At 46.2% G+C, this 21,228-nt stretch overlaps 1 protein-coding gene across 1 annotated transcript in view; it reads left to right on the top strand.

The window, feature by feature from the left end:
- The window catches only part of BLTP3B (bridge-like lipid transfer protein family member 3B), a 109,266-nt gene that overhangs the window by 12,167 nt on the left and 75,871 nt on the right, over nt 1-21,228 (top strand). The window lies entirely within an intron of this gene.

Raw genomic sequence — 21,228 nt, 5'->3', positions numbered from 1 at the left:
ATACCTCTTTGTGCCTTTCCTAACTTGTGGTAAATATTTTATCTGAGCTTCTAGGATTGTAGTTTTAAATAGCCTCCAAGCTTCCCCAAGGGTTTTGACTGTATTTACCTTTCCTTTCAGTTTCCTCTTCACATGCCTCCTCATCTCAGAGAATTTACCCCTTTTAAAGTTAAACGTGGTTGTGCTGGTCTTTTGGGGCAACTCTCTATTTATACAAACGGTGAAATCAATAACGTTATGGTCACTGCTCCCAAGCAGTGCAATCACTTTTACATCTCTCACCAAGTCTTGGGCATTACTTAGGACCAAATCCAGGATCGCCCCACCCCTGGTAGGTTCTGTGACCATCTGCTCCATAGCACAGTCATTGAGAGCCTCTAGAAACTCAATCTCTTTCTCTCGACGTGAACACATATTGACCCAATCAATCTGCGGGTAGTTAAAATCACCTATTATGACACAGTTTTTATGTTTAGCCACTATCTTTAATCCTTCCATCGTATTATAATCGTCCTCTATCTGTTGATTTGGTGGGTGATAACAAACTCCCATAGTTAAATTTCCTTTTGGGCCCTCTATTTCAACCCAAAGCATTTCTAGAAGAGAATCTACCATATTTTTCACTCCATAAGACGCATCTGACCATAAGACGCAGCTAGTTTTTAGAGGAGGAAAACAGGAAAAAAAAATATTCTGAACCAAATAGTGTAATAAAATATTTAATAAACTATAACAGAATAACATTTGAACCATGTAAAGTGAACAGCAGTCAACCGTGGCATTAAGATCCATTATCACAGTCATTAACAAATGGAGAGACTTAAAGGTTTGAGTACTCTGGTTTTCTGGAAACCCCAAGAACTCATCATCGCTACAGTCAGAATTTATGAAGCTCATTTGCTTCCAATCACTGACATCACTTTCTTCGCTGTCTTCATATAAGATACCGTCTTCACTCTCCATCTAAGGCATTGGTAATGCCATTTTTTGAATGACTGTACAACAATCTTCTCCTTCACTGAGTCCCATGATGTTTTCACCCGTTCACAAACTTGAGTGATGGTGGGCCTTTTCATTCGTCTAGTAGATGTCAGATCATGATTACCAGCAGCCATATATTTGTTCCACTCTTCTCTCATTAAGACCTTAATGGCTTGTTGATGGAAACATCAAGAGGTTGCAACTGGCTGGTAAGATCTCCAGGAATTACAGCTAGATGAGTCTTCACTTCTTTGAAGCACTTTTTTGTTGGTTTGCTAATATGTGCTCTAAACAGGTCAAGCACTAATAAGGCAGGTTTTTAAATATATAATTAATGCTCAAAGTGGAACATGGTATGTATGGGGTAAATCAAGATTTAATGAGTGATAAGGTTTTTTTAATGAATTGTGCCCCCTGCAGCCAGCATTCATAGTACCTCAGACAAGCCCAGCCGTTGAATGTGGGGAGAGCCAGTCCCTCTCCTTCCCTCACACAACTGAGGGGCCACCCAGTGCCTAGTGGGCAGGTGCACCTGCCGCCACCTCCTCCCCAAACCCTCCCCTTGGTGAAGGCAAGGCTTCCAGGCAGGCAGAGCAGAGGGGAACTGCCTGCTGCACCGGCATCTGGAGAGCCTTTTAGTGCTGAAGGTGCTAAAAGGTCCAACGAGGGCCCCCTCCCCTCCTGCAGCAGGGCCAGGAAAGGCTTCGGGGGGTGGGTCAGAGTCTCAGCCCAAGCTTGCCATGCCCACCTCGTGCAGCCTGAGGCAGACCTTGGCAAACCTTTCTTTTGGAACTTCAACACGAAACCGCTACAAAAGACAAATCTCGGTAGGAAAGCAAATCTCTTATTTCGACAACCATGAGAGGGTAACCATTCAGCGCCCCTCGACGGCCCGGCCCGCTTCCCTGCCTGTCACCTGCCGCCGCCCTCCAGACCACTGGCTTCTGCTCTGAGGCTGCCGCAGCAAACAGCACCCTCGTGCCCCCCCCCCCCCCGCATTGCCTGGTCCCACTGGTGCCGCTCCGACCGCCAGCAGGGGCTCTTTGGGCTTCAATCCAGAGGGGAGGGGAAGAGAGAGGGGCCGGGCGGGCCCACTGGGAAGCCGGTTCTGCTGCAGCTTTCTGCCCAGCGGACCAGCCGGCTCCCCTCCCAGCCGTGTCAAGTCCCAGGAGGAGGAAGCGCCCCGCCTGCCTGTCCCCCCACGGCCGCTTGTGCCACCCAGGACTTTCTGGCTGCTCCCAGGGAGGGAGGGAGGGAGAGACGGGGAGGAATTCCCCGGCAGTGGGGCGCGGGCAGGGACTGCTGCGGGCCGGGCACTTTCTGGGCTGGCTTTGGCGTCAGGCAGCCCCTCGGGCACTAAAGGTGAGGAGACTCCTCAGCCAGGCCTCTTCCCCCTGCCGTCAAGGGACGGTGGGGGAAGAGGCCTGGCTGAGGAGTCTCCTCACCTTTAGTGCCCGAGGGCCGCCTGACGCCAAGTCCAGCCCAGAAAGCAGCCCTTTCACACACCGGGTGAGCTGGCCTGAGGCTGCCTTCTTGGGGGGGGACTGCACAGTGGCGCCTCCCGAGCCCCGTCGGGGCTTTGAGCAAAGGCAGCCGAGTCTGAGCGCTGGCCAGGGGGCTGCCAAGGAAGCGCCGCAGGGAGGGGGTGGCTGGGTCTCGCAGCAGAGACAGGGCGAAGACCGGGGGTGGGGGGGGGGAGGCTGGCGGCACAGAGGGAAAGGTAAGGTAAGGCAAGGCGACAGTGCAGAGGCAAGGTAAGGGCGCCCCCCACCTCTTGCCTGCTGAGAAACCCCACCACCACCTGGGCACCTGGAGGCACCTTTCCACTCCCCCCCCAGCCAACCCAGCCGAGGAGGAGGCGGAGGGAAGGAGCGCGGTCAGTCGGTTTGTCTTTCCGCCCTCCCCCAGGGGCTGGGCCCAAACTCAAAAACACCCCCTTCCCTCGCTCCCCTTTCCCTCCCGCCCCGTGCCCCCCCCAGTTGCCGGAGCTCCTGGCTGCGCCGCCTCCTCCCTCCTGAAGGTCACCACCGGCTGCAACCACCACCCCACTCAGGCCGAGGCCCTGGCGCCTCCTCCCTTCCCTGCCTGCCCCCTACACCCACCACTGCAGCGCAGCCGCCACGCCCTGCCCGCCACATCTACCCCAGCCCCAGGGGCACAGAGAGGTGGCGGTGGCGGCATGGCAGACAGAGGGTGGGCAGTGCCGCAATGCGGGGCCGGTTGCGGGACCCTTGCGCGCAGGAAGAGGAGGAGGAGGAAGGCTTGCAGCACCAGCAGCGGCGCCCGGGCAGAGCACAGCAGGCGGCCTCCCATGCTGCAGCTCTGCGCTCTCAGTGCGCCCCGCTGCCTGCCCACGGCCCCACGTACGCCCCAGCCTGCCTGCCTGCCCGTGGCAAGGAGCAGCACTCTTTTTTGCAGTATTTCCTCCATAAGACGCACACACTTCCCCCCACGTTTTTTTTGGGGGGGGGGAAGTGCATCTTATGGAGCAAAAAATACGGTAATTCTCTGACCTCAATCTTACTGGACTGTATACCCTCTCTGACATACAGAGCCACTCCACCTCCAACCCTTCCCTCCCTATCCTTCCGATACAACTTATATCCAGGAATCACCGTGTCCCACTGATTCCCCTCATTCCACCAAGTTTCTGAAATTCCCACAATGTCTATGTTTTGCACCCAACACTAAACATTCCAACTCACCAATTTTACTTTGAACACTTCTAGCATTTGTATACAAACATCTATAATTTCCCAGGCGAGCTAGGCCCACAACCTTCCTCCTGCTGCCTCGAGACTTTGGCAGAAAGTACATACTGTTTGTCACCATCTCAGTGGACAACTCTGATCCATTACCCGGTAGAAAAATAACAGCTAACCCTTCATCTCTTTGAGATGAGTCCTCCCGAACCAGAGACATTTCATCTCCTGTCGGCTTTCCCCCAAGATTTAGTTTAAAAACTGCTCTGCCACCTTTTTGATTTTAAGCGCCAACAGACTGGTTCCATCTGGGGATAAATGGAGATCCTTTTTTGTACAGATCACGCTTGTTCCAGAAAGCATCCCAGTGCCCAACAAACTTAAACCCTTCCTCCTTACACCATCGTCTCATCCACACATTGAGACTTCTAATTTGTGCCTGTCTCTCCAGCCCTGCACATGGAACAGGTAGCACTTCTGGGAAGGCTACCTTGGAGGTCCTGGCCTTAAGTCTCCTGCCTAGCCGTCTAAATTTTTCCTCCAGGACCTCACGACTGCATTTCCCCACATCGTTGGTGCCAACATGCACCACGACCACTGACTCCTCCCCAGCACTGTCTTTCAACTACACGCGTAATGTCTGCTACCTTCGCACCAGGCAGGCAAGTCACCATACAGTCAGTACGCGGTTTTGCCACACAGCTGTCTACTTGTCTAAAGATCGAATCATCAACTACCAAGACCTCCCCTCTCTCCCTGCCTAGGGATGGTTCCTTGGCGTGAAAGGATACCCGCTCACCAACTGAAGAAGACGTCCCTTCTGAGGGCACATTCCCCTTATCCTCAGCACGATGCTCTGTTTCCTCTTGACCCTCATGCTCCCTGGCAGCAACGGGGCTGCCATGTTCAGAGTGGAGCTCATATAATACGTCCCCGAGAGTCTTCTCTGAGTGTCTAACTGACCGTCTCTGCTTCTCCAGGTCAGTCACCTCGGCCTCAAGGGTACGAACTCATTCCCTGAGGACCAGGAGCTCTTTGCATCGAGCACACACCCAAGTCTTCTGTCCTGTGGGCAGATAGTCATACATGTGACACTCAGTGCAAAACACTGGAAAGCCCCCACCCCCCTGCTGGCATTCTACCTTCATGATAGCTTTTTTAAAATATACAGTCCCCTTTTAAATCCTGTTTGTTTATGTGGCTCTCCTTCTGGAGGGTCTACTTACCTTATTGGGAACACAAGGAAAATAGGGATCTGGGTTCCTGGTCCTTACAGAGCCCTCAGGCCAAGAGCCCTTTAGCTTTCGCCCTTCAGCTCGCACCAAAGGCTTGCGCCTCTGGCAAGGCACAGCTTAATAATGCAAAGAGGGTGGGGAACACAGCCACTCCTAATCAATCAGCAACAATCACCTTCAATCACCGTCAGCCCACTCAAACCAAACAGACAGCAGTTCCCCAGCAACCACAAACTCAGAATTTGTCAGCAGTCACACAAACTCAGAAATTCTCAGCAACTTCCCCAGCTGCTTAGAAAGCCAAACCTCACCCTTATAGCACTTTTTCTCTGCTCTCTCTCAGAGCTTCTTTGCTCTCTCTCAGAGCTCTCTGAAATGTGCTCAGCCTCTGGCAAGGCGCAGCTTAATAATGCCTTGAGACCAGATCATGTTTTTGCTTCTGTGATTTGTCTGTTTCTTGAATAATCTGCAGCTCTGTTTAGTGGGGAATAGAAGACTGTAATGTGTGGTGCTTGTTTTAATTGATAGCAGATTAGCATGATAAGGCAAATGTTATTCCTATCCCTCCTGACTACTTTAAACTGGTGACTTGTGATTTTTATGGACTGTACCTGAATGTTCTGCATGAAAAAACGTGAGCTCTGATGCTGAACCAATGGGTCTTTCTAATATCATATGCAAATTGCTGTTGTGATAGCAGTTTGTATCTTTGAAGGGGGGGGGACATGGCTCAGTTTGTATCTTTAGAGGGGGGGCATCTGCTTTGTCAGCAGAAGGTCCCAGGTTCTGTCCATAACATCTCCACTTAAAATATTCAGGTACATCACTTAGCAGAGGGGGTAGCTCTAGATGTTTTCAGAAACTCTGTGGTAAGACTGGAGTTCCTGGTGATTCTTGTCACTTCTAGCTTGTAACTTCAGTGATGTACCCACCCTTATGCCCCATCTCCACCCTTCTGGTGGCCAGGCTTTGCTTGGCAGCTGTAGATGTAAAGGAACTCCACCTGAGACCCTGGAGAACTTTTGCCAATCAGAGTAAACAATGCTGCCAGTGATCTAATCCAGGGGTGTTGAATTTATTTGTTACAAGGGCTGGATCTGACGTAAATGGGATGTTGTGGGGCCAGGCCATGCATATCATAGGTAGTGGAGATATGAACTTTATAAAGGAAACACAATTAAAGATACTTTTTACTGAAAATACAGACACGCTTAAAATTCTTGTGATGTTTCATTTAAAATGGAAATGTGCGGGAATAGTGGGATTTGGCAATGCAATTTAAATAATAAAACAAGAGAAAGCACAAGTATCACAGCACAAACTTTAGGCTTAGGAAAACATGAAATGGCTGGGCATTGAAAACTTCTCCCCCTGCCTCCAGGTCTACTCAGATTGGCTATGGCTCTTCAGAGTAATATCCTCCTTTGGCTGTGGGTTCCCAGGTTAGAGTACTCACAAGGCACCAGTTCATTCAGCAGAGATATGCTGGCTCAAAGCATACACCCTTTATTTGCAAGGTCACACAACTCCAGCAAGGAACAGTTTCTAACTGGCCATATAAACGCTGAAAAGTGAAACTGAGCTCAACTGCATTAAAATACATTGCAGCACAGACAAAGCTGCAAGGGAAAATGTTGAATGAATTTTCCATTAAGTTCTCTGTGCCCAGATAGACTACTTCCAGAGTAGTCTATCTGGGAACAGAGACCTTAATGGAAAGTCCATTCCACAGGGGTTTTTTTGCAGCTTTGCAAGCCCAGAATTGCTTCCTACTTCAGCCTACAAAGGCAAGGAAGAAGGAGCTGGGAACTTCATCAGCCTCAGAGCTTCAAATGATGAGGACAGGATGGGAGAGGGGGGAGAAAAGAGCCCCACTGTCCTGATTAAAGCCCTGGGCAGGCAGATTGTGGCCCAGGGGCCGAATATTTGACATCCCTGGTCTGACTAGTATAGAATCATGGCATGTGTTTATATTCTTTGGCAGTCCCAGAAAACCTAAATATTCTTTTCCTGTTCATCTCCTGTACCTTCTCTCATTGTCAAAGATTTCTCCTTCTCACTCACTTTGTTCCTCTTTTGTCAGCATGACACAGGTTATTCTCTTTTTAAAGTATTTATTTTGTAAATTGAATTATACAATGAGGCATTTGTTCCATTTCCTGTCAAATGTTCTGGTGAAAAATGTATACTGTAATATAGTATACAATTCTTAAATTAATATAAACTGTTACACGTACTGCTTTTTAAGTCTCTTAATTTTGATGGGGAAATTAGCTAAGAGACACTAGGTAGAGCGAATTTAGGAGTGAGGATCTTTTCTTTCAATGATACCAAGTTTGGGTTTTCAGCCAAGAATAGTCCAAGCAATTGTATTTTATAGTGTTTACTTAAGATATGTAGCAAGAAGATTTACACACATCCACAGATCTATGTACAAGCAATGAAGAGAATAAGAAAATAGAGGTTATCGGTAGAGGAATTCAAGGGTTGTTGAAGAGGAGACGTCTGTTCAGTGGAAAGTAATGCACCCTATAGACCCAATTACAGGAGTAACGGGTGGTACAGACTGCGAATAGTGCCCTACAGAATGCATCCCGAGGTGGGTTTTGACCCACACTATATAGGGGTTCGAAGGATGGGGGTCGTTAGTTACTAAGGGACTTTGATGTTCCATTGATGGCTATCTTAAATCGCTGTGTTGGGAAACTTCTCACATTTTGCTAGGATGATAAGCTTGGAGCAATTGAATAATTTGTTACCGGTTTTTGGCTGACACTTGGAAAGGAATTGGTAACTAGACATTTTCCTGGAAGGAAAGAAGGTTGTCCGCTAAGAGGTGAAAGTCTCCTTCCATTACTTGTTCCCAAGTAATTAACACTGAACTGATAGCATATTGTACGCCAGCCAAAGAATGCATAGATTGCGTGATATAGGCTCTCCTAATTTGGATGTGTCTGGGGCAAATCGTGACAATTTATTAGACAATACTTCCAGATTGGTTGCATCTAGGACTGCCATGCCTGCTCCAATAGGTGCCACCCAGTCTGCAAAACCCCGTTTTGACCTTGTGGGTGTCGTTTTGAACTGTAACATATCCATCCATTTTTCCGCACCTATCTCACCAGGCCTGATAAAGGAAGCACTTTACTCAAGACAGAGCGAGGTATCTAGTTCCTTTAGGTCAATTTCGACTTCTTTGGCTGACATTTGCGGTTTAATTAAGACCGTCTCCTGCCAATTACGTTTCAAAACATGGGATCCTCCCACTGGATATTGGAGAGTTCTGAGGGATCCTACCTCATCTATCAATGGATTGAAGACTAAGGTGGCCAGGTCACTTAGTGTTAAGGAGTAATTTCCTTCAACATGGATGGTATCAATAACGAGAGTGCCAAGCATAATAAACTTTAGATCGCTCGTTGTATTGCTGCACTCTGTGTTATTTAAATTAACGATCCAATCAAGGGGTCCTTGCCTTGACCTCGCTTTACTTTCCACAGCCCAATTTAACGGGTTCCATTCTATAGAGGCAAATGGGTGCTTTCCCTTTTTGAGTCTGTCAGCGTAATAGGAAATTCAGTAGTATGGGAGAGAAAATGGTCTGTTCCAATTGACACAATGATTTTTAGCAGGTCGCCAATCTTCCAAACTGCAGCAGATACAATGGCTATCGAGCAGGGCATTATCTGTGTACTGGGGGATTCTGCGCTTCGAAGCTTGGAGAGTTTGGGCCGGAGCCAGCAAACCACGGGGATCGCTAGCTCCGTCATTAGCTTAGGCTGGTGACAGAACTGTTCAATTTTTCCAGACATCTTAAAAATACAATTTGCAATCCTTTCTGAGGGGCAGGCTTGCAGGACCTTGGTCATTCTTAGGTCTGTGTACTCCTTCAAAACTACAAGTGTTTCTGGGCTCCAGGCTAAATAATATGTCATGGCCTCTCCGGGATCCTGTTTTCTATCACATTTGTACACATTAGTGAACCTTCCGTGTCTAGTTACTGACCACGGGAGATTCTCTGGAGACTCTGAGTGGCCGTAACAGTCCCAAATTTGTGGGTGTGTCCCAAATTGCTCTGTTTGTACTAAGGGTGCGCTATCCTTAGCAGCACAAAATAAACTATATTTACCATCATATTTAGCGATCTGTTCAACTGGGGCACAACCTGCGAAAGGAATTATGTTTTTCCAGACACGTTTTTCCCACAGCTTTTATTTATGTGACGGCATCCTCCCCCCTTGGCTGGCTTGGGAGGGTGGGGGCATCTTCCAAAAGGGTCATGAAAGTATTGGCTAGGCAAACTTGGTTGGGCTGTACTTGTGTGCTTAAAGAGATCTGTTTTACATTTATCTCAGGCAGAGAACTCCTCGTGGCTATAGGGGCAGCAGGATTGCTAGGAGGGTTGCCTCTGGTGCCTTCCCTTTCCACTCCTTCAACTGGGAGCAATGGAAATACTTGAGCCTTGACTCCACTCCCCTTCTAGGGATGGCTACTTGATAGACAGCAGGGGTTACCCTCTGTGTGATTTTTACTGGCCCCTGCCATTTAGCAGCCAGAGAGTGTTCTTATTGAAACAGTTTGCGATACATAACCAGTTGTCCCACTTCCCATTGCTGGGGATTTCGAACCCAGCCCAATCTCTTATCCACTCTCTGTTGGGCAACTCCTAGCTGGTGGGCTACTTGGCGGTGGACCTTGCTTAGTTCACTGATCAATGTGCGTACCCATTGATCCATGACCAATGCAGGCTCTGGTTCAGAAGGGATTTGTGTGTTTATCCAGCATGCTTCTGGCAGCAGCATTTCCCGCCCCGTCATAACCAGGTGTGGGGAGAAACCATGTAAGGCCTTTGTTCCTCTAAGGGCCTTGAGGATGATGGGTAACTTCTCGTCCCAGTCCTTCCCAGTGGATCGCACCATTTTCCTGAGAGCTTCCTTTAAGGTGCGATTTGTTCTCTCTATGGCTCCGGATGACTGTGGGTGTGCAGCAATGTGAAATCTCTGTTTTACTCCCAGAGCCTTACATAGTTCTCTGGTAACTTCCCCAATGAAGTGTGAGCCCAAATCTGAGTCAATTACACGTGTGAGGCCGAATCCGCTAAAGATGTTGTTAAACAAAACTTTGGCCGTGGTCACTGCCGTGTTGCGGCAGGGAAATGTCTCGACCCATTTGCTAAATGGATCTATTACAGTCAGGCAGTACTTGTATCCTTGTGGACTGCTAGGAAGAGGACCAATGAAATTGATTTGGATCCGAGCCCACAGCCCTTCAATCCTTTGATGCTGAATGGGGGCTTTTGTGCTGGCCAGGTCTGCACATACCATAGCACAGGAGAGGCAATTTAAAGCCCTATATGGCCTGGGACCTGCCTACCTGAGGGACCGTCTCTCCCCACACGTTCCCCAGAGAGTACTGAGGTCTGGGACTCAAAATCTTCTCACCATCCCCGGGCCCAAGGAAGTGCGCCTCAAAACAACTAGAGACAGGGCCTTTTCCACAACGGCCCCTATGTGGTGGAACCAGCTACCGGAAGAGGTGAGGGCCCTGCGGGATCTTACTCAGTTCCGCAGGGCCTGTAAGACGACCCTCTTCCGGTTAGCCTACGCCTGACTAGACAAATGTAGCTTTCTAGATCTTAGATTTTTGTGATTATACTGCACAGTTTTAATGTAAAATGTAAAATTTTAAGGTTTTTAGGTTTTAAATGTTTGAATTTAAATGTATTAATTTGTTCCGATTTTATTGTTTTATTATTTGTTGTAAGCCGCCCTGAGCCACTTGTGGGAAGGGCGGGATATAAGTTACGGAATAAATAAATAAATAAACCCATTGTTCTACGTCCTTGTGCATGCCCGGCCACCATCCAGTTTTTCTTACTCTTTCTAGTGTGGCATCTTTGCCTTTGTGGCCTTGTTCATGGACAAATTGGATCAGATCTCCCTGTGTTTTAGTAGGGACTATCCAATGAGGATTCCCTTCACTGTCTATGGCCCAATACACTCCTTCCTTTTTTTCTGTCACATACCAGCCAGTGGGATTCTTCTCTTCATCAGCTAGCTGCTTTATCATGGGGTCTCCGTCCTAAAGGATGGCCAGGTCCAGGTATGGGAAAAATCAAGAAGCTTGCCTCCTAGTGGTAACTGCACAAACAGGGAAGAATTCTTCCACTACCTCTGTGTCCAGGTCTGCATAAGCGGCTGCCTTTGCTAACTTGTCTACCCTGTTGTTCCACTGTCTGGTAGGGGATGAGTCCCTCTGATGTCCCTTGACGTGGGTAATCCAGGTTTTGACGATCCTGACTAGAACACGCCCGGCCACACTACGCCGTTTGTCTGAGTGTGGTATCGGTTTTCTCCCTGAATTCACCCCACCGTTCTCAAGCCATCCAAGGAGCCACATAGTGGTGGCTTTGGCCACCCACTCTGAGTCTGTATATACTGCAAAGGAGAATCTCTAAGGGCTCAAAGAAAAGGACCCGCCAGTTCCACTGCTTGGCTGGAGTGAGGACGTGTGGATCCTGAAAGCTCATGTCTGTCCGAGATTCTAATTGCTCCAAATCCAGTCACAGCTCTCCCTCTTACATGTAATGAGGAGCCGTCGCAAAACCAACATGTGAAACCCTGCAACAGTGCTTCCTCTAAAGAACCTCCCCACACCGCAGGCCATGTATTCTTTTTAAGTTCAGGCATAGGGCATTCGTGTTCTGTTCCTACAGTCATCAGGCCATAAGGAGAGGGCGGCTCCTTTGACTCCTTTTGAAAATCGATGCCTTTGCTTACCAAGGCTATCATTCACTGTGCAATTCTGCTGTTAGTGACCTGCCCATTCTGAATTTTTCTGGACAGAATATACTTCAACGGGGTGTGCGTGGTCTGTACTATAACCTTTGCTCTCCCTATAATGAATTCTCAGTGTTCCAGACTCCATACTAGGGCTAAGCATACCTTTTTGCAAGGGGTGAAGCATTTATCTGGCTGTGACAAGTTGCGGGATGCACACCAAGGTGGGTTTTGACCCACACTATTCGACGTTCGACGGATTGGGGTCGTTAGTTACCAAGGGGCTTTGATGTTCCATTGATGGGTATCTTGAATCGCTATGTTGGGAAACTTCTCACATTTTGCTAGGATGATAAACTCGGAGCAATTGAATAATTTGTTACAGGTTTTTGGCTGACACTCAGAAAGGGTCAAAAGACCTTTAAGGGTAGGATCAATCAAATTATGCATTTGATTGGAGTTAGCAAGGTAGAGGTGATAGGCTGGAGGAAGAGACAATTGGCAAGTAGCCAATTGATCAGAGTGAGAGTAGTACTTACCCGCAGTTCCCATGTTATTATGCATCCCGTTTGGGCGGAGGGGAGAATGGGTGAAACTACGTTGAGGGGCAGACTTCAAGCGCCAACCAAAACAAGCTCTCTACTGGTCCACTCCACCTGTTTAGATGGAGTGTTTTCTTGGCCTGTTATTTGTCGGACTCCATTTTGTTTAACAGAAGTAGGAGACCCTCTCTCTTTATTTGCACCGGGGTACTCCGTTTTAATCAGGCAGCGCCTCTCAGTAACAAAACAAAGTTCAGTATTGTGAATGGGCAGGCCTCACTTCAGTGTGGTGGTAAGCATCCTCATTAATTCCTGGGATCAACCTCCAGAAAGTCTGATCAAATGCAGTTGCAAGCTTCTCTGGGTGTCTGATTATCCAAAATGGAGAAAGACTCTGTAAAAATGTAAAATGTTCTGGAAGATTAGGAACATCCTCTTGTCCACTTTAATTTCTCCCTCTTCTTGTTTGAGTAAACAATAGCTTGAATTAAATCCAAATTGGATTTTTTGTTAACCATTTTTTTCTGAAGTGAGGACTGAAACAATAGTTAGAAGTTTGGAAGAGGAAGTATATGAGACCATGGCACATTCTGTGACTTGAAGGATCAAGAATGCTATACCTGAACTGGTCCAGTGTAATTGACTAAGGAGAACAAAACGTTTTAGTCGCAAGGGAACAGGTTTAAAACTAGCTGTCACTGGTTTGGTGTTGATAGTTCTTCAGTCAAAAAATAATGAAAAACCTGGCGTATGCTTGAGTATGTAAGTGAATGTCTATTTTTTATTCTTGTTAAAGGTGTTTGATCTTCATTGATAGTTGATGAGAATTATTCTTGTCGGTTTTTACATTAATTAATACACTGTCTGAAGATGCAGTCATACTGGATTTCAGAAATGCTTTGTGCTAGGTACCAGGAGGTTAATTTCTGTTCTGTTAATCAGTGTGAAGGAAATAAGAATAAACTGTGCTTCTTATTAGTTTCTTATAAGAAACTGTCTTGTATAGTAACACAGGCACTGAATTACATGAGCAGCATTGGTGCCTGATTAAGCCTGCTTTATTTTAAATACCATTATTGTGATTTTATAAATCCTAGTACAGAATGTTATATGTTGGGTGTAACTTTCTAAATATTGGCCTATCAAGTTATTAATGTACCCTTGTATATTACTGTAGTTTTCCTATAGGTTGCTTAAAAACACTATTTCATGTGTTTTGGTTTAGTCAAAACTATGTTGTTACTTTTCATAAGATCTTGGCCATGTAGTGAGACCTTGACAGGATTACTGCATATCGGTACTTCAGGAAGGTTAATCGGCTTTCCTCTTATATCCAGTTGGCTATTTGCATTCGTTCATTGCCTATTTTTGTTTTGTCCTAGTTTGCCCTTTCAAACTTGTGCTATATCCCCACTAAGGAAAAGAAGGATTGATTGTTTTTATGATGTTGTAAGCCGCCCTGAGTCCGCTTGCAGAGAGGGCAGGATATAAATGGAAAGTAATAAATAAATAAATAAATAATAAGGATTAAAACCTTCTAATTAAATAAATACCTAGTTTCTAGTTCCACAATTCAGTCTTTAAACGATTTTTTTTTAACCTTACTAAGAGATATGGTGGATAAAGCGTTGACTTTGAGTATATTTAGCATTCCAAAGAATTGTGTATTACAGAGAAAAGAGTATTATCATTTGTAATAAGAATATATTTTTGGATTCATAAGGGATCATGTTCCATCTCTAGAATTCTGACAGTCTTATTTCTTTCTGTCTTGCCAGGGTTATTTATTTATTTTTGGTAGAAAAAGCCCAGCAGGAATTCATTTGCATATTAGGCCACATCCCTGACATCACCATTTTTCCACACAGGGCTTTTTTTAAAAAAAGAAAAAGCCCAGTAGGAACTCATTTGCATATTTGGTCACACCCCTGATGCCAAGCCAGCTGGAACTACTCTCCTATGTGTTCCTGCTAAAAAAAACCTTGATTCACAATTAACATCCCCTAATACAGAGAAGATGAGCTTTCTGGAGGAAAGGAGGCATTGCTGCACTCCTCACCAGCAAAGCTGGCATCCTCCTTGCCCACCTGCCAAGCTCTAGTCCTCTCCAGCTAGGGCCATCATCCCCACATGGCTCAACTAGGTGGTAGTGCCTCACCTGAGTCAGTCTCTTTGCCCTTGGGCTAGCCATAGGGTCACCTGGAAAAAGTCCTGGTGGCCATAATGACCAGTCTGCTGATTAGCACAAACTATATTGTTTCAGTTGTGGTCAGCAGTTCATTTTTGCATCAGATTCATATATTTATTTTTATTTATTTTGTTAATTTCTATCCCGCCCTATCCTGCTAGTGGGCTCAGGGTGGAGTACAGCAAATTTAATCATGTAGCAGTAGACAATAGATGATTAACACATTTAGCAGTTAAAACAATAACAGCAATAAAACAATTATAATTATTCAAATTCAGGTAGGAAGACTGACTAACCAAACCATATTACAAACAGAGCTAGAACCAGTGATACATCAGTAGACCTAATAGAAGATGGAATATTGTGACAAGGGAGATCAGACTTGGTGTACTATGGACGCCCATTGCCTCACTTGAAGGCCTAGTGGAACAGCTACATTTTACAGGCCCTATGAAAAGGTAGCAGATCAGGTAGGGCCCTGATCTCTAATGGAAGCATGTTCCACCAGGCTGGAGCCAGTGCAGAAAAGGCCCTGATTGTAGTCAAGGCAAGGCAGATGTCCTTTGGGTGGTGATTGAATGATGGTGATTGAATGAGTGTAAAATCCTTTGGGGCAAATATGTGGAGAGGCAGTCCCTTGGATATGTTGGTCCCAGGCCGCGCAGGGCTTTAAATGTCAGTACCAAAACTTTGAAGCAAATCCAATACTCAATGGGTAGTCAGACTAAATGGTGTCGCACTGGCTGTATGCTCATCCGTAAATGCAATGCAGTTAGCAAGGGCCCTGCTGCATTTTGCACCAGCTGGAGTTTCCAGATTAGCCCCAAAGGCAAGCCCATGTAGAGTGAGTTACAGTAATCCAACCTGGAAGTGACCATTGCGCCGTTGTTCATTAATACCTGAGGGGAGAGAGAGGGTGCTAGCTGCCTGACTTGTCAAAGATGGTAAAAGGCAGATCTGGCAACTGTGGTGACTTGGGCCTCCATAGAAAGTGAGATATCCAGTGTCACTCCCAGACTCTTTACCTTCTGGGCCAGTGTAAGTGGCACAGCATCCAGGGCTGTGAGCCAGATACCCAAGTATACTCTGCCCTGGCTAAGGTACAGGACCTCCGTCTTTGTTGGATTAAGCTTCAGCCTGCTCTGTTGCAGCTAAGGCTCCCAGTGCTTTTTCTCCACCCTACTTTCCCTGTGTTGATACTGCTCCAGGTTATTAGTTTCAAGTTTATCAGCATCTGTCCTTTCCCAGATAGTGACTTCAGGAAGATTCTACTTAGGAAAAAAGACATACTCTCCAGTTGTGTCAAATACAGAAATGAATGTTGTGGTATGGCCTTTGTAACTGAAGAAGCAGGAGATAGTACATTCATACCTTGTAAAGCACGAATGATATCATGAATGTGAACATCATTCCTGCTCTGGTGCAACCAGCTTATACTGTTTTTCTTTTTCAGCTTTCATACAGAATCTGTATGATTTCATACACTAAATGGTTCAGGGTGGTGAAAATCAGAGAGGATTGTGAGACACTCCAAAGGGATCTGTCGAGGCTGGGTGAGTGGGCGTCAACGTGGCAGTCTGGCATATGAGGTTCAAAGTAATATGTGCAAAGTAATGCACATTGGGGCCAAAAATCCTAGCTATAATTATAAGTTGATGGAGTGTGAACTGGCAGAGACTGACCAAGAGAGAGATCTTGGGGTCGTGGTAGATAACTCACTGAAAATGTCAAGACAGTAAGTGATTGCAATAAAAAAGACCAATGCCATCCTGGAAATACAATGAAATTGCTGAGCTGTCGGGTTAGAACTGATAAAAGGAAGTACTTCTTCACCCAAAGGGTGTTTAACATGTGGAATTCACTGCCACAGGAGGTGGTGGCGGCTACAAACATAGACAGCTTCAAGAGGCGAATGGATAAGCATATGGAGCAGAGGTCCATCAGTGGCTATTAGTCACAACTTATTGTTGGAACTCTCTGTCTGGGGCAGTGATGCTCTGTATTCTTGTGCTTGGGGGGCACACAATGGAAGGGTTTCTGGCCCCACTGGTGGACCTCTTGATGACACTTGGGGTTTTTTTGGCCACTGTGTGACACAGAGTGTTAGACTGGATGGGCCATTGGCCTGATCCAACATAGCTTCTCTTATGTTCGTATGTTCTTAATCAACCAGTGGATAGTCCAGTAGCTATAGTTTAGTTTTCCTTTGGTTTGGCCTTGAAACGATAGGTGTCTGGTTCAGGCATGTCCCTAACTTGTAAACCTACTGGACTGACAATTTAGGGATTCGTCTTTGGCATTTCATTATTTACTACAGCACAGGGCCATTAATTCCATTCTCTTCCCCCCCCCCTCCAATATCATTTGGTCTTGAATTTATATGCTTCCTTTAGCATGTGAACTCAGTGTTCATTAAGCATATAATGCTGGTTTTGTAGTAGTGATTCTTGTTGTGGTTCTTGAACTTATATGCTTCCCTTAGCATGTGAACCCAGTGTTCATTAAGCATATAATGCTGGTTATGTAGCAGTTATTCTTGTTGTGGTTCTAATGCATTTGCATGCACAATTTAATACTTTAATATTAAACTTAAAGAAGTTGCCGAAGTATTGTGTTTTAAAATGTGACATTAGAAATTGAATAGGTAGACTGTTCATTTATAGATCAAAACTCTTTCTGCCAGCACAAGTTGTTTCTTTACCAAAACTCTGTCTACTCCTCTTCCCGACATGCTAACCCTAACCGCCTCCCCCCCCCCCCCGCACACACATGTAAGAGTATTCAGATGTACAAGTCTCCCCCACCACACAGGTACAGTCCAGGACATTTGGACCCTTGATCCTGCTGACTGTATAAACTGGTCCTTATATATTTAAATTGCTGAAAGGTATCATGTTGACGGTTTGTTAAGCCTGTTTATTTCAGCATAATTTTTTTTCTTTATTAGCAGTTTGCTTTTTCTGTTACTTGTCCACAGTGAATTCTTACTTCCAAAATGTACAGGGTGATGAGCAAACAAGGGACCTGCACTGCTACTACTAAAGAGGGACCTTAACCCTCTTGGAAGGGTCTGTGGAATCGCTCCCTTAAGCTGCCACAACCTATTCAGTGCTGAGATGTAACCTTGTGGAGATCACATTGGCTAGATAGTGATTCTTGCCTTGCCAAGATAAACCCAACTTTTGCTGTTCTTTGATAGTCTCCCTGAAAATTTTACTTTTATTTCAAGCTATTCTATCATTGTTATCAATAGTATACTTTAATGGTTTTCATTGCCCACTTCTCCACTCATGATAGAATTAGAAGTTCTGCTGCCCTCTCACTGAGACTTCTGTCTTGACAGGAAAAAAATATTACCCCAGTACTCAGTAGCTACAGGATGTTGGGAGCTGGTTCATCATAGTTGAGGTAGCCTCAGTGCTTTCCTAAGCTAAATTTATTTAATAATTAACATTAGAGTGATATAATTATTTGGATGGTTGTCTAAATAACTTCCTATATACATGCTACTTCTGGTTTAATATTCTTTTGAAGCAGGTTGCTGTAATCTTTTTTCCTCTCAGAGGAAACAATATTGGCAGCTCTTGGAGATGACTAAGCAGCCAAGCAATAAGAGCCACTGTAGAACCCTTTCAAGTGTAATTGAAAATTGCTGGGAAAAGGTTCTTCAGAAAGCCTGAATAGCCTCAACGGCATGATTTTCTGTTAGATTTTAAAACAATATTGTGAGTGTTGAGAAGACAGGAAAATCAGCCCCTTGTATTATAAAAACAACCCCTGGGAATTGTCATTTTTGTAAAATCCAACATGTGGCAAATTTGTTTGTAAGATAACCTTTCATTCAAGAACATAAGAAGAACATTCCAGCATCCTGTTTCACAGCATCCTGTTTCACAGAGTGACCAACCAGTTCATCTGGAGGTCCAACAACAAGACATAGAGGCCAAGGGCTTCCCATGATGTTGCCTCTTAGTACTGGTATTCAGAGATACTTCTGAATGTGGAGATTTTCTTTAGTCGCCATGGCTAGTAGCCACTGATAGACCTATCCTCCATGAATCTGTCTAATCCCCTTTTAAAGCTATCTATGCCAGTGACACTCACTGCATCCTTTGGCAGTGAATCCCACATTTTAATCACTTATATAAAGAAATATTTCTGTCTGTCCTAAATCTACTGCCATTGACTTTGTTGGCTGCCCTTGAGCTCTAGTATTTGTGTGTAGGGGGGAGTTCTCTTTGTCAACTCTCTCCACATTGAGCTGCCTGCCTCCCAGTCCAGGCGGGGTTCCCCTTACTTTGGGAAGCTCCTTCCTGTCCCAGGCCAGCTGCCCAGCAGGAGAAGCCCTACCCCAACAGGGCCATCCTCTCTTTCCCCTCCTGCCAGATTTAAAGGGCCCTCAAGCTGACTGCAGGATCACATGGCCTGCCATGAAGGACCCTTTAAATCTGGCAGGAGGAGAGGGTCAGTGGCTGGCTGCATGCCTGAACTTGCCGCTTGGAATTTGGGCAAGCATGGTTCTGCTTGCAAAAGGCATTTAAGGGTGGTCCCTTTAAATGCTTTTTGTGAGTGGGGCTGGCCTTGTGCACCTGAATTACAAGCAAGCATCACCACTTGGATTTCAGGTGCACAAGCCCTGGTCCTGCTTGCAAAAGGTACTTAAAGGGACCTCCCTTTAAGTGCTTTTTGCAAGTGGGGCCATGCTCTCCCAGATTCCAAGCAGCAAATCACTGCTTGGAGTTCAGGTGTGCAGCCAGCAACTGCCACTCTCTTTCCTCTCCTACCAGGTTTAAGGGGCCTTCCAGCTGATCAGTGGGCCATGTGCTCACTGTAGGGCCCTTTAAATCTAACAGGAGGTGAGGGAGAGGGGTGGTCATTGTTGAAGGATGGGGCTGCATCACCAATGAGATGTCATCACATTGGCGGTGTCCCGCCCCCTCCAGGGACATTCCCTAAAGTCTTCTGCTGGGGAGGAGGTTGGACCTGACAACCCTATCTCTACACCATGCATAATTTTATGAAACTTCATAATGACCAGCTTAATCATCTCTTTTCTTAACTGAACATATCCCAGACTCTTCAGCCTTTCCTCACAGGGAAGGTTCTCCAAGCAGCTAATCATCTTGGTTCCCCTCTTGCTTTGGTGTTGATACTAAGACTATTGGGGACGAGCTGTCCCGTAGGCACTCGCTTGATTGCGGGGTGCCTCAGGGTGCGGTTCTTTCCCCGATGTTATTTAACATCTATATGCGTCCCCTCGCCCAGATTGCCCGAAGGTACGGGCTGGGCTGTCACCAGTATGCTGATGACACCCAGCTTTATCTGCTTATGGACGGCCGGCCGGTCTGCGCCTCAGAAAATCTGGACCGGGCATTACAGGCTGTGGCTGGGTGGCTCAAGCAGAGCGGGCTGAGGCTAAATCCGGCGAAGACAGAGGTCCTTTGCTTGGGCCGTCGGGGTCCGGGAAGGGAAATACCCCTTCCGGTTTTTGACGGTGCGCCGCTGAAGGCGGCGCATAGAGTCAGGAGCCTGGGGGTACTTCTGGAGCCTTCCTTAACAATGGAGGCCCAGATAGCAGCCACTGCCAAGTCCGCATTTTTCTATCTTAGGCGGGCAAGGCAGCTGGCTCCCTTCCTGGAGCGCGACGATCTAGCAACGGTGATCCATGCTACGGTCACCTCGAGGTTGGACTACTGCAAAGCCCTCTACATGGGGCTGCCCCTGTGCCGAACCCGGAAATTGCAGCTGGTACAGAACGCCGCCGCCCGGTTGTTATTAGGGCTCCCAAGGTGGGAGCACATTCAGCCGGGACTTCGGGCTCTGCACTGGCTGCCAATATCTTACCGAGTTCGATACAAGGTGCTGGTCATTACCTTTAAAGCCCTATATGGCCTAGGACCTGCCTACCTGAGGGACCGTCTCTTCCCACACGTTCCCCAACGAGCACTAAGATCAGGAACCCAAAACCTCCTGGTTGTCCCCGGGCCAAAGGAAGCCCGCTTGAAAGTTACAAGAGACCGGGCCTTCTCCGTAATGGCTCCATCTTGGTGGAACCAGCTGCCGGAAGAGGTAAGGGCCCTGCGGGATCTTACTCAATTCCGCAGGGCCTGTAAGACATCCCTCTTCCGGCTGGCCCACAACTAATCAGCACTGAGTACTGAATATCGAAGACTGAACATCAGATACTGAACTTGTAACCGATGAGTGTAGCTGTAGGACCGCCGTCTGAGTTTAATGTGTATGTATATAACAATTGTTTAGATTTTTAACTGTAAATTATGAAATGTTAATTTTAATGTTTAATTTTAGATTCCATGTTAGTTTTATATGTTGTAAGCCGCCCTGAGCCACCTAGTGGGAAGGGCGGGATATAAATCTTAGATAAATAAATAAATATAACTAGAGACTGGATCTGAATAAAACTAGTTTTTAAGAGTAGAATTTTGACTTCAATATCTTCTTTAATCTTGCATTTCTGGTGAGGGAACATTTAAAATAATCATTAATGGAAATCTGATATAATCCAAGGTCAGCATAAGATTTTTTGGGCAAGGTTTGCTGGTGTGAGTAGGACTTGCATGTGCTTGTAGTCATGCTACGAGATAAGAGGATGTTGTTGTACAGCAAAGTGTTACTGCTACTGCAAGTTTCCATAAGTGTTACTGCTACTGCAAGTTTCCATAAGGTTGAACTCACCAGTCTCCCCTTTGTGTACAGCTCTCCTATTTCACATTGTTGCATAGGGTTTGAAATGATTTTACTCTGGCACCAAAGCAGAACTTAGCATGGCATAAGCCTTCA

Source organism: Heteronotia binoei, chromosome 8 (genome assembly GCF_032191835.1).
Source record: "Heteronotia binoei isolate CCM8104 ecotype False Entrance Well chromosome 8, APGP_CSIRO_Hbin_v1, whole genome shotgun sequence".
Lineage (NCBI taxonomy): Eukaryota > Metazoa > Chordata > Lepidosauria > Squamata > Gekkonidae > Heteronotia > Heteronotia binoei.
This window is presented reverse-complemented; position numbering and strand designations above follow the sequence as displayed.